At 33.0% G+C, this 13,466-nt stretch overlaps 1 protein-coding gene across 3 annotated transcripts in view; it reads left to right on the top strand.

Annotated features, from left to right (window-relative positions):
- Nucleotides 1–13,466, top strand: part of Unc-115a (actin binding LIM protein Uncoordinated 115a) — a 121,029-nt gene that overhangs the window by 45,880 nt on the left and 61,683 nt on the right. The window lies entirely within an intron of this gene.

The following is a 13,466-nucleotide window of genomic DNA, read 5'->3' on the forward strand; positions in this document are numbered from 1 at the left end:
TCCCAGTGCAGTGGGAACGAATATGGGCTGATGATGATGATGATGATGAAATAGACATTAAATATTTAGTTAAACATTTTGCGGCTGTGAAATATACCTAACTCTTATTTTATTTTTGAAAGAAAGACAGAATTCATAAAGACATTTTTTTATTTGTCATCGTAAAGATCGTGATTAAAATCTTTTTATAGAGCTATTAAAATGCGTCTTTAGTTCTTCGTTACAAAAAGTTTTATTATAGAAAAAGAGTATTTTTAAACACGAAGTTATTTTATTGCTTCTTTAAATACTTTTCATATTATACATATAGATGGTATGTGTTTATTTTAATTATAATACAAACTAGATAACCAATTTTTCAGCAAAGCACTTACGTAATTATTTAGTCTGCTATCTATTCATTATACACAATTTATGATTACGATACATTAAAAAATTGCTTCGTACATTAATTATTATAATATTTAAGATGATTTGCTATTGGCATCTTTTCAGGTACCTATTTGCTTATAAAAAGACTATATTATGTACCTAGTGGTTCCTTAATAAGAATCCACTCGTCAACATACGTCTTGAACATACATTTAAAAGAATACTCCACATAAGAACAGTTATACACACATACATACACACAGCCCCTTCATAGCTATAACAGTTAATGTTCCCGGTTCCGGCTGTACGGCTCGTGTGAGGAAGTGACGTAGGTGTGACCGGTGTAGGTACTATATAGTATAGGTGGATGGTAACTAGATGTATTAGAAATACATACTTATCATGAGATTTAATAGTAATATAGGTACTAGGTAACCGAAAAGTACTTGATATACACAGATACAAAATTACGTATGATAGAACTGTACGTTAACACACGCACAAGTATTGGTTGTATAACTTGTATATAATGATAATATATTGAATATGATAGAAGAATATATATATTGGGAAGTGACTCTGCTTGTAATAGTTCTATTCTTTTACACATTCTATTTATTGTTGGTGTTAATCAAATACTTTGTCATATTATATGCGTTTGTAAAACAATTTCTTTGCTAGAGGTATGTTTAAATCAAAATGGTTTCGTTTAATTAATGAAAAGCAAGTAAATGTTTCCAGCAAGAGTTTTGCGTATCCGCTAACAATTTGTTGTTCAATACATCCGTTTAATGGTATGCATTGTTATGCTGCATCGTTTGTGATGCAATCCTGAATTATATCAATGGATGTATGATTATATTGATGGATGTTTTCTTCTTGTTGCTGAATAGCTGGGTGGATGGCGCGATTTGCGATTCGCGTTTGGTTTGGTTTGAGGTATTGAAGGAGATTTTAATTTATGAAATAATTAATGTTTTAAATATGCATGTAACATATGCTGAGTTGTTAAAAAAAATCTTTATATATGTGTAGAATTGCGGTTTCATTCTTCAGCTGAGTCGGTGATGATGCATTCTAAATATAAGTGTTGAAGTAAATAAATATTACAAAAATAGCAGTCATTTTGGCAGCCGGTATGCAATTTCTGTGCTATTTATAATTTTTCTCAGCATGTTATTTTTAAAATAAATCTCATCACTGGAAATCTGAAATCATTTCTCAAAAGTAGACATGACGAATCAACTCTTTATTCTACTTTTCATTATTTTGAATTTCATTGTATATTAGCGTGATGATATTATATAACCTCGATAAATGGACTATCTAACAGTGAAATAATTTTTCAAATCGGGCTAGTGGTTCCAATGATTAGCGCGTTCAAACAAACAAACTTTTCAGCTTTATAATATTAGTACAGATAATTAATTAAACTATGTATTTTGGCAGTTGGCTAGTTGCATTTAAGTTTGGTCATACCAGGACGTGATTAGCATGTAAGGTCAATAAACTTTAACGGTTGATGGCATCACTGAAGCAAATGTGGAATGCATTATGTCATAAGGCTTGCCTGCTGTTAGGTTGTTGAGTTTTTGCTTATTATTGGATATTATAGCGGTTATAGATAACGGTGGGTTTAACAGCTGATTATAATTTAAGACATTTCTTTAGAATAATAGATTTTTTAAATCAAAATAGAGAAGTCAGGTTATCTTCAAATTTATCAGAATCGCTTTGATATTCAATTATGAGGTATTCACAAAAAAAAGCGTCACAAACTTAAACAATAGAATTATAGTTTTAACACATTTTCATGTAAATTAGTAGTTTTCGTGGCCTTGGCAATTGAACCACTGAACGCACGATCGACGTAAGATTATAAAAACTGGTCAAATAAATTATAATCACTCATTATGAATCATGTTTAAATATAGGAATAACTTATAATCAGAAGTAATTGTTAAAAATGTTAGAAATTATACACGTTTAATATAAGAGCAATATGAACGCTTCTGTAAATTATAAATTCAATGCTTCATCTTATTCGAAGTACTGTCCCTTCTACAGGTCAAATAACCAAAGGATAAGAGAAATAAAATATCTTAAATATTATACGTTTAATGAAGCACAAACAATATTATCAGTATTTACTTGAATTAATACTTTCTGTAGAATTTCACAAACTGCGTATGCGTGGGAAATATTGATATGTGCGTGAAATTATCTAAACAAGAAAGTTATCGTTTTATGTTTTAGTACATTTCGGTATACCGTGTATAACTGTATAATCTATTTTGTTCGATAGATATTGCGTCAGAGGGAAAGTCGATTGCTATGCATTGATTTGGTGCAACGGCCGGGCCTTCCGCGTTGACTACTATTGTTTTAACTTACTGTTTATTTTGTTCATTATTGTTTGTTGATATTACTAAATGTTATTTTTTATGTTACAGGTATGTTGTTGGGTTGTTTTTTCCTGTTGAGGGTAAGGACGAGAATATTTTTATGGTATTAGATTTAAGTGACGATCAGGCCTTGTCCCGATGCATAAAAGTTCGTTTAGTAGTACTAGTAGCAATCGGAATGAATTAACTGTTCCTAGTTACAAAATAATTTACTTTTTGTACAGATAAGAAATGTAATTTATAGGGGGTTTTGTAAAATTTATAAAAAATATGAATTCATTAAATCCTATCAGCGATTAGATATTTAAGTCTTTTGTCGTTATCACAATATTTCATCGTATCTATGAGTATCTGGTATCAATATATTAAAGTTCCTTAAAATTAACTCGAGAATTATTTACTGTAAGGTATTTATAAAGAATGCTAAATAAAGCACATCGGGAATGATGTTTGTTTACAAACAAGTGCTTGAGCGTGGGTTCATGGGTTGGTCGGTGTTGGCTTGTTATGTTTCTTGATGTTTCTCGAATCTCGGTGTGTCGGAGTCATTAACCGCTAACTGAAGTGTATTTTTGCACTATTTGGCGGTGTTTCTTGTATAGATCTATACATCTGGTAGGATAATTCGAAAATTTTGTCATTTTTGTAGTAGGTAAAATGCGTGTAATTTCTTGTTATTTTACGGGTAGTCGTGTTATGTGGTATTAAGATATTACTCGCTATTGGCTGAAAATAACACTTGTTATATTTTAAGTACTTTTTCGTGCCTCTAACTAATATGTTACTATTTAAATTACTATTAAAACAAAAAATCCGACAAGTGCAAAGCTATATGTGTCTATCTACATAACTAAATATATGTTCTTTACCGCACTACAACATCGTAACTTATCTAACTCTTACACAATATTTCTTAGAACAAATACGATAGAATATTTGACAATAAGCTACATTTGTTGGAAGCTCGCACAAGCCCACTCGGAGGCCGTCGACCCGCTACGTGACTGGCTGTAGCAATACTTTTGCTTTTATCTCCTATATTGCTTTATTATGTACTAGAGGTCCGCCCCGGCTTCGCCCGTGGTACATATTTCGCAATAAAAGGTAGCCTATGTCCTTTCTCGGGTATCAAAATATCTCCATACCAAATTTCATGCAAATTGGTTCAGTAGTTTAGGCGTGATTGAGTAACAGACAGACAGACAGAGTTACTTTCGCATTTATAATATAAGTATGGATTATATTATTTGTATGATAATGTGAATCATCGGATTTGGCTGTGGGATATACCGCTGTGTAGTGGTGACTAATTTTGTCTATGTTTAACTGATATGTGTAAGATATCGTTGTCATGTTATTTGCTATTCTAGTTGCGCTCCGCGGTTTTACCCGCACTACTCCGCTCCTTTTGGTCTTAGCGTGATGATTATTATAGCCTATAGCCATCCTCGATAAATGGGCTATCTAACACCGAAAGAATTTTTCAAATCAGATCAGTACTTCCTGGGTTTAGTGCGTTCAAACAAACTCTTCAGCTTTATAATATTAAGTATAGATTATAATATTATTTGTATGATAATATGAAACATCGGGTTTTGGCTGGGATAAGATATACTGCTATATTGTGGTGACTTGTCTATGTTTAACTGATTAAATTTGTAAGCTATCGTTGTCATGTTGTTTGATATTTCTTTATTGACTAATCAAATGATGTGCCTAAGCCTAACTTTGATATTGAAATCAGTCGGGAATAGGTAGAACTTCTTATTAAACTCAAAAAAGTGAGTGATTTTTTTCAGACTAACAGCGGATAGGTTACATACATATAATCGAACTTTTTTTAAATGATGGTTACCACATTTTTAAGTTTCTCGGCTTGAACGAATAAATCAAGGTTTAAATACATTATAAATTTCTGTCTAGCTTGTAAAATGAAATGTGTCTAGCTTGTATATTGTAGTAATTAATTCATGACAAAATATAAGTGTCAGCACCCTTAACTGTCAGCAAAATAAGGTTTTATTCCTGGAAAACGTTTGTTAAGTTTTAACAGCAATTAACGAGCAGTTGTCAGTATAATTTAGTCGAATATGTAAATTTTAGCTATTAATGTTCTGTCTAACGATGTCCCCCATTAAAAGTATTAATGAAGTGTTTGGAAACGTTTGACTTGATACTAAATGACGTTATTAAAGATCGTTTGTATGTTGTTTGAGTGATTATGTTTAAAGTTTACGATAATGTAATTGTATCACTTGTTTTTGTATACTAAAATGTTTGAATAAGAGCTTTTTAGTGTATTTGGTATAAACAGACGTTTGGAGGAAACTAATTTATTGTTATTTATTCTATAAAGTGAGTTGACTCTACCAAAAAGTGAGGACTGCAGTATACACTTCTATTTATATTATGCTGATTACATTAACTTAACGAAAGTTCCTATCCAATTATAATTTGCAATCTCGGCCGAAGTCTAAGGAAACCCATATCATTCAATAGCTTCCTAACTATCTCCAGACACAAAAATCGCTCCGTTGCGACGCGAAAGAAAACCCAACAAACATATTTTCGTATTTATAATTTACTAGCGGTCCGCCCCGGTTTCGCCCGTGGTACATATTTCGCAATAAAAGGTAGCCTATGTTCTTTCTCTGGGTCTAAAGATTATCTGTGCCAAATTTCATCAAAATCGGTCGAGTAGTATATGCGTGAAAACCATACATATACATACAAACCTTTCCTCTTTATAATATTAGTATAGATTAGTTCAATAAAGGATTTCTACGAATATGGGCTGGGCTAAAGTTCAAGACAGAGTGGATTGTGTCATGGCGGTTATATTTAGAGCATGCGACATTTTCTCTTGTTCGTTGATGACTCGGCTGATTTATATCTATTGTTATTAACCCGTTGCTTTGTTCTGTTTGAAATTTTTGATAGACATTGTAAATTATAGGGTAATGGCTGTGAAAGTGTTTGTCTTTGATATATATTGGAGATGTGAATGGCTTTTTAAGTTCTTTTGTATATAGGTAGGTAATTAAGTGTTCAGCTGTGGACTTATGCCTCAACAGCTGAATTCTAAAAGTTAACGTTTTTTCTCTCTAAAATTAAAAAATTGCTTCAAGAATTTTTTTTATAGGTATTGGCTGCAATTTCTGAAATTACTTATATGCATTGTTTATAAAATTTTAATTTATGCCAAAATATATGCGTACTAATCCATACTAATATGTATTATAAATGCGACAGTAACTCTGTCTGTCTGTCTGTTACTCAATCACGCCTAAACTACTGAACCAATTTGCATGAAATTTGGTATGGAGATATTTTGATACCCGAGAAAGGACATAGGCTACCTTTTATTGCGAAATATGTACCACGGGCGAAGCCGGGGCGGACCACTAGTTTCGAATAATTGTGGGTACAAAATAATACTTATTTGCTTTGTTTGCGTAAGCGTAAATGACAAAGGAGAATGGAAACGGATCTATATTAAGATCTTGGTCTGATTATATTTGTAATTAACAACGATGATGTGAATGTTTATTGGTATTGCTTATTAATTGTTATCTTTAAATCTTGATGCATAGATAAAAGTGTTAAGTGAAGTTGGTTTACGCCAGTGTGTTGTGTCGCCTTTTGGGGTATGGGGCAAATACATCTTTCCCATTGATATCTTAGAAGTTGGAATATAATGATTCTATCCTGTTATTGTTTTTCATTTATCTACGGCGATAAAACCAAAGTCTCTCTACCTTGAATAGTTCACATTCTAACTACTGTAGCAAAGGTGCGGTCAATCTTAGGGCCCTTAGGGGGCCAATAAGCCGATTTAATTGTATTCTTTTAATCATTTATTTTCCTTAACATTATTATCACTGTGTATCGAACCTAGTACCTTGTTATAACTAAAACAGCTACATTTATAAATATCTCTCATCCGCATTCCAAATAGTTACGTTAATCTATTTATGGTGAAGTGAAATCCATTATATTTATTTATAAAATACACTATCTGTGTTATCTTTAAAGATAGTAGGTATTATTTCTAAGAATTAATCGCTAGTCATGTTGAATTCGTGTGTATTAAGTAATTTATATGAATAATGGCAAATACTAAACGTACCTACGTTAAGATACGTAATTTGGCTAAAAAGCGTTCTACCAACTTAAATGTAGCAAAAAGTGTATTACGAGTTATGAACAAAAGACTTTATCGTTATACAGTATACACCCTTCCATCGATAGACATCTTTCCTTCATTTATCTCAAAACATAATTCTCAACTTTTGTTGCCATCTGTACATATCAAGTATTTATAACTTTATTTGCCGACTGTACGCACTAATTTCAACCCTTTATTATTTTAACATCTACCAATCAAACATTCGATTATTTCCTCAACAGAATCTAGACCGCGTATGGCACACGTTTCCCGGACCATTATATTATGTAACTGCTCGGTAGTATTGTGAAAACGGAATATAAATACGGACAGTGTGATTCATAGCAATTTATATTTCATCTAAATTATTTATTGTGATGCGTGAATCATAGTGTGCGTAGGGCTGTACGGTTCAAGTTTGTAGAATGTATTTGTTTTTTCTTTACAGTTTTACTCCACTTTTCAAAGTATTGCTTTCATTGAGTTATTTGTTAAACAAGAGTTATGTACTTAATGAAAAATACTCTATCGTAATAATAGTGTTGATTTTGGCTAGACTATTTAGGCCTCTAACTTGAATGAACGTATACGTTTGAGTCTAGACGAGCTTGTAAGAATTTTTAATAGAAAATTTTCAATTTATTTTTATATCTCGCACAAACAAGCATGTTGTGAAACTAGCTAGTTTGACTAAACGCACAACAACCGAGCGTAGTGGTTTATGATCTGTGTTACTGTAGTGGGAACGAAATAGGCTGATAACGAAGTTGATGAATAAAATAAACCACATCCGACTTACAACAAAATAATTCTGCGGTTCTTTTAACAATATTAATACTAAGTAGAGGCAGCCCTAGCGATTCGTAAGCGCCGCGGAAACCAGTTCCCATGACCGACAACCAGTCTGTGGAGTGTCGCGACTCGCGATCAGATGTCTTGGTTATGTTTGTGTGTGTGTGTCTATTTGTTACGAGAAAAAGAGCACACAAGCATAACAATATAACCAAATCCTAAGTTATATTTGTGTGTGTGTGTGCTCTTTGTAACTACAAATAGAGCACACACAAGCATAAGTCATAACTAACATCTGTATAATATGTTCCTGGCGTAAAGACAGCACACAACCATAATATATGTATATAACTATTTTCTCGTATTGAAATGGTTGAGATGTCAGCCTGGAGTTTTATTTGTATTACCTTGGTTGTACCCATGACAGTTCTGTGGTAGATCTTTTTATCCATCCAAAAGCAAAGAAACTTCTTTGCTTTTGGATGGATAAAAAGAAACGTGTGTTGTACATTATATTATGTACTACAGTTTATTTCGTTGTCAACTATACTATGGAGAAAATTGCTTCAATAAGTCTTTTTCCCTTTTATTTGTAAGAAGGTAAATTAAATATCTTTCCGCATTTGTAATACAATCAGGAAAAAGTGTAAGAGGATAATATTTCAATTCAAGCGTTATCAAGCGAAAAATACAAATTCACGATAGAATAAAAATATACATTGATATTAAAATCATTGAGTCACGTACAAATAAAATCCCGGAATTTGAATTTGTTCAGCTACAATTGGCTAATAAAATTGAATAAAATTTCTCCTGGCAACACGCCCGATTCTGTTGACTTTGCAATTAATGTCCGTAGAGTTTAATTAGTTTAATAATAAACTAATGTTTAGTTTTGAGATGTTTACGCTTTCGTTTATGTTAGGAGCGCCCGGTGGTCGAAATTGTCTTGGGAATCGCATTGCATTTCACTAAGGATTGTGACGAAACATACATTCATACTGTATATGAATAGCTGGTGTTTGTTTCAGCGAAATATTGGTTTATTTTAATAGGTACATTATATTGTAACAAGTATGATTTTGATACGTATAGAGATGACCTTAAATCTTAATATATATAAATCTCGTTTCACAATGTTTGTCCTCAATGGACTCCTAAACCACTTTACCGATTAAAATAAAATTCGCACACCATGTGCAGTTCGATCCAACTTGAGAGATAGGATAGTTTAAACATGTAGGTACCACGGGCGAAGCCGGGGCGGACCACTAGTATTAATATATAGATTTTGGATGCTTTTATCTATACATATCTATAGATAGAGCAATATAAAATTTGAATATTTTACAGGTATGTATATTGTATGTTATTAATTAATCACGCCAATATAACTGAGATGCAATCATCGAGATAGAATGTACTACGTACTAGAGAGGCGATCGCTACTACACTCTCTTTAACACGAGCTAGAGGTAAGAATCACAAGTCTCTTTAGTCTGTGTCGGACTGTGCCCCCCGCTTGCCGCGTCAACACGTGTTATTGCTCTGTTCAAAATGCCTTCGTGTTTGCTTAGATATTGTTTTAACAGTTCCCATAATACAAACAAAGCCCGAGGAGTGACTTTTCACCAGTAAGTTTCCTTATTATGAGTAAGTCATGCATTTTACTAATATTGTTATCATTTTGCGAAAAATCACCACGCGTTCTGCGTTTCGCGCCATTTTTCATAGACTAACAGCACAGACGTGACACTATCGATGAGTCTGTTAAAAAAATGTAACTGGATTTTTTTAACTATGTATATACAATATCTACTAGGAAAGATTACCGTGGTGTAGTACCTAAATATTTATACTTTTACCCGACTACGCAAAGTAAAACGGTAGGTTATATTAAGTAATATTTATTTATTTACCTATTTTTATTTATTAAAAAAAGCCTAATCAATAGTTGTTCCAATAGGATTTATAAATTATTATGCACAACAATTACAAATAAACACAACATTCACAGAAACTAATACAGTAAAAGTTCCTTAATCGCGCTTCCTTTATTCGTGTTTTCACTATTCGCGGATTAAAAAAATGCGACCCAATTTCTATATTCACGACTAAAAATTTTTTTTATTCGCGGATTTAATAAGTACATACATAATAATAAAATTATTCCAATAGGTATCTTACCCAATATCCTTGTCAAATGGACTAATAAGAAAGTAAAATAGATCTTATAACAAGTTTGCCTAAAGTACATAATATTATGTTCTTAAATGATATCGCCGAGGCCTTTGACACAAGCCGCCTTTGTCGCAAGCCACCTCTGCAGCGATTGATGTTTTTGAGAATGTAAATAAACAGAATGGAAGCAACCTTATAACTCAATAAATAAAGTATATTTTTAAATGTAGTTCCGTTTATAGTAAAGTTACAAAAATTGTGATCGAGTAAGGGGGCGTCCATAAATTACGTGAGGTGTTTTTTAAAATTTTCTGCACCTCCCTCCCCCCCTGGTGAGATGTCGTGAGAATTTATTCAACCCCTCCCCCATCCTCGAATCTCGCGTGAGATTTTTCAAAATGTGAGTTTCTTATACGTAAACGCCATCAACATTGAATCATCGTATCCATTTAAATTACATCATGAAGCAAAAACTGATAAAACTATTGATTACTACACAAAACGACAAAAGCTTAATAAATTGATATTATTTAAAGGAAATTAAAATACATAGTTTAATATAAAATCCTCGTTTTATTAATTCCCTAGTATCAGTACCACCAGATAGTACCGAGTAAACAGATTGCACAATGTGTCGCATCTGCACGCATTGCTTAATCTTTGAACTTGAAGCCACGCCTCGCTCGTTCCACACGTACCCCACCACATCGGCCGCGCGCAATGTTTTTGTTTGGAATAACCCCTCTAGTAATATATCTCGATGGATGCAATCTATATAATTTAGAGATTTTGCTCGTGGTTTTTTCAACTACGTGTGAAACGTGAATATAGGACAGCTAGGATAGAATAAATTATAATTTATGTATAAAAAAATGTATCATATAATTTTTTATCTGTTTATCTAAACATGGAAATCAAATAACACGCGCAGTAACGACGATTTCCATATATATATTTCCTCATAAATAAATATTAATAAATATACAGAGTTCCTGGTAAAGGCAAAATATATTTTTCGTTTTTACCTTTTAAATGGAGTCGTGATCTCTAAGATGATTCTTGAGCGTGTTTCACGATTCGAGTTTCTTCAACTGTAATGGATATTATTATCGATATTATATAACAGTAAATAACTTGTTGGAAATATGTTTCTTTAAGTATTTATGGTTACGAGAATTATGGTAGATATTATTGTTAGGAAAGCGCGATCAGTGAGATCCTATTCCTTGGTGTTACATTATGTACCCACATTTCACATTTATTATTCGACTTGTGACTCATATAATTTGCGCGTGCTCATCGACGAATGTTTACAAGTAATCAAACGTGTCAGAAGTGAAACTTCTTTGACAAGATTCAAAGATACCAAAATCGTCACATTACTTCATGACGTGATGGTATTGCCATAACATGACCTTGAAATTTTATTCTAACCGCGCCTAAAGAAGTTTCACATAAAAAATTTATCTCATCAGGTTTTCTCCACTAAGGAAAGGATTTTCCATAACACAAAATCCAACACCTTTTCATAATCAATAGAAAGACGTCAGGTATAAAAACTAACCTATATTGAAATAAGGGGGAAATTCTATATGTAATTTTATTCCGCCACGTGCTCGTGCACGTGAAATGATTACATTGATATTCACGTTGGAGGTGATGTCATAGCACGTAGATGGAATATAAATATATGCGGGTACTTTTGGTGAGGAGGTAACTGTTGTTTGTTACTTTGTCTTTTATTAGCTTCACTTGTGTGTTTGTATTTAATTATATTTGGGAAGAAAATGATATATGTAGAATTATTGTATATTTTTGTAAAGTTATAGAGACAAAAATGTACCTAAATCTTTTTTGTCATGTTTTGGATTGGGTTCATTAACCCGACTACAAACAATGACGATGATAACTACCTATACTGTATAAGACTATATTGTATAAGATTTTGTCGTAGGTATATTACTCGTATGTAAAAATATCGATAAATAAGTTACATATAATTCTTTGTTTGTAACATGCTATTTTTTAATTTAAAAAATTCTTTACTTGTGTGTCGTGCGAAATACTTTTCTTAGGCTGGCGCTACACATTGGCTTCAAAGTTTGAGCAAACATTTGAACAAAGTTTGAAGTGAAAACTTTTACGCAAACACGATTACAAATATGCCTGCTAGACTTGTTTTCAAATGTTTTACGGCACAGTTATTGCAAAGATGGCTGATAGATCGGAAGACGATTTTGTGGACGCCGTCAATCTGTTTTATTTGAGTGCGTTCAATTTTTGGTTTCATTCTTTACATCAAAATGTAATTATTATATATATCAAAATGTAATTATTATATGTATATATATAATAGATAAATTATTTTTTATTCGGACTCATGCGTCGTTTACAACGTTACGGTTTTTGTGGTCTTTGTTTTTTGGATCCCATATGGAGGGTTCGGCTTCAAGTAGCTGAAGAAATTCGATAATTACATCATTATTCCACTCCATTATGACACTCAAAATATACACACACAAATGCTCCGGTCAGCGGCGCGCGCGTTACTAAGCATTGCAACAAGTGTGGCAGGGCGCACAAACTTTGAACAACTCAAATACGCAAATACCTACAAAGTCCCGAAGTGTGGCACTGACATTTGCCTATTTGTTCAAAGTTTGAACACATATTTGAAGTTTGCCGAGTCGAGTCGGTTTTTCTGCGAACATCAAAGTAATCAAACTTCAAAGTTGCTTCAAAGTTTGTGCGCCCTGCCACACTTGTTGCAATGCTTAGTAACGCGCGCGCCGCTGACCGGAGCAGTTGTGTGTGTATATTTTGAGTGTCATAATGGAGTGGAGTAATGATGTAGTTATCGAATTTCTTCAGCTACTTGAAGCGGAACCCTCCATATGGGATCCAAAAAACAAAGACCACAAAAACCGTAACGTTGTAAACGACGCATGGGTCCGAATAAAAAATAATTTATCACTACCGTTTACGGTAGATGAACTAAAAAGAAAGAGAAATAGCCTTCTAACCCAGTATAGGGATAATTAAAAAAAAATTAAAGAGACAACAAAAATCGTCTTCCGATCTATCAGCCATCTTTGCAATAACTGTGCCGTAAAACATTTGAAAACAAGTCTAGCAGGCATATTTGTAATCGTGTTTGCGTCAAAGTTTTCACTTCAAAGTTAGGTCAAATGTTTGCTCAAACTTTGAAGCCAATGTGTAGCGCCAGCATTAATCTATACTAATATTATAAAGAGGAAAACTTTGTTTGTTTGATTGTAATGAATAGGCTCATAAACTACTGGACCGATTTTAAAAATTCTTTCACCATTCGAAAGCTACATTATCCACGAGTAATATAAGATAGGTTTTATCCCGGAAATTCCACGGGAACGGGACCTATGCGAGTTTTTCTTCATAACCGCGGGCAGAGCCGCCGCGCCGGCGGAAAGCTAGTACATATAATATAAAAGTATGATAAATATAGATCCCAATGGATAAAGAAAGCACCGCATTATTTCTTAATAAGCGACACATGCCGCATAAACATC

Source organism: Colias philodice, chromosome 23 (genome assembly GCF_061535455.1).
Source record: "Colias philodice isolate Cphi_HAF_F1 chromosome 23, ilColPhil1 Martin Lab GWU primary, whole genome shotgun sequence".
Classification (NCBI taxonomy): domain Eukaryota; kingdom Metazoa; phylum Arthropoda; class Insecta; order Lepidoptera; family Pieridae; genus Colias; species Colias philodice.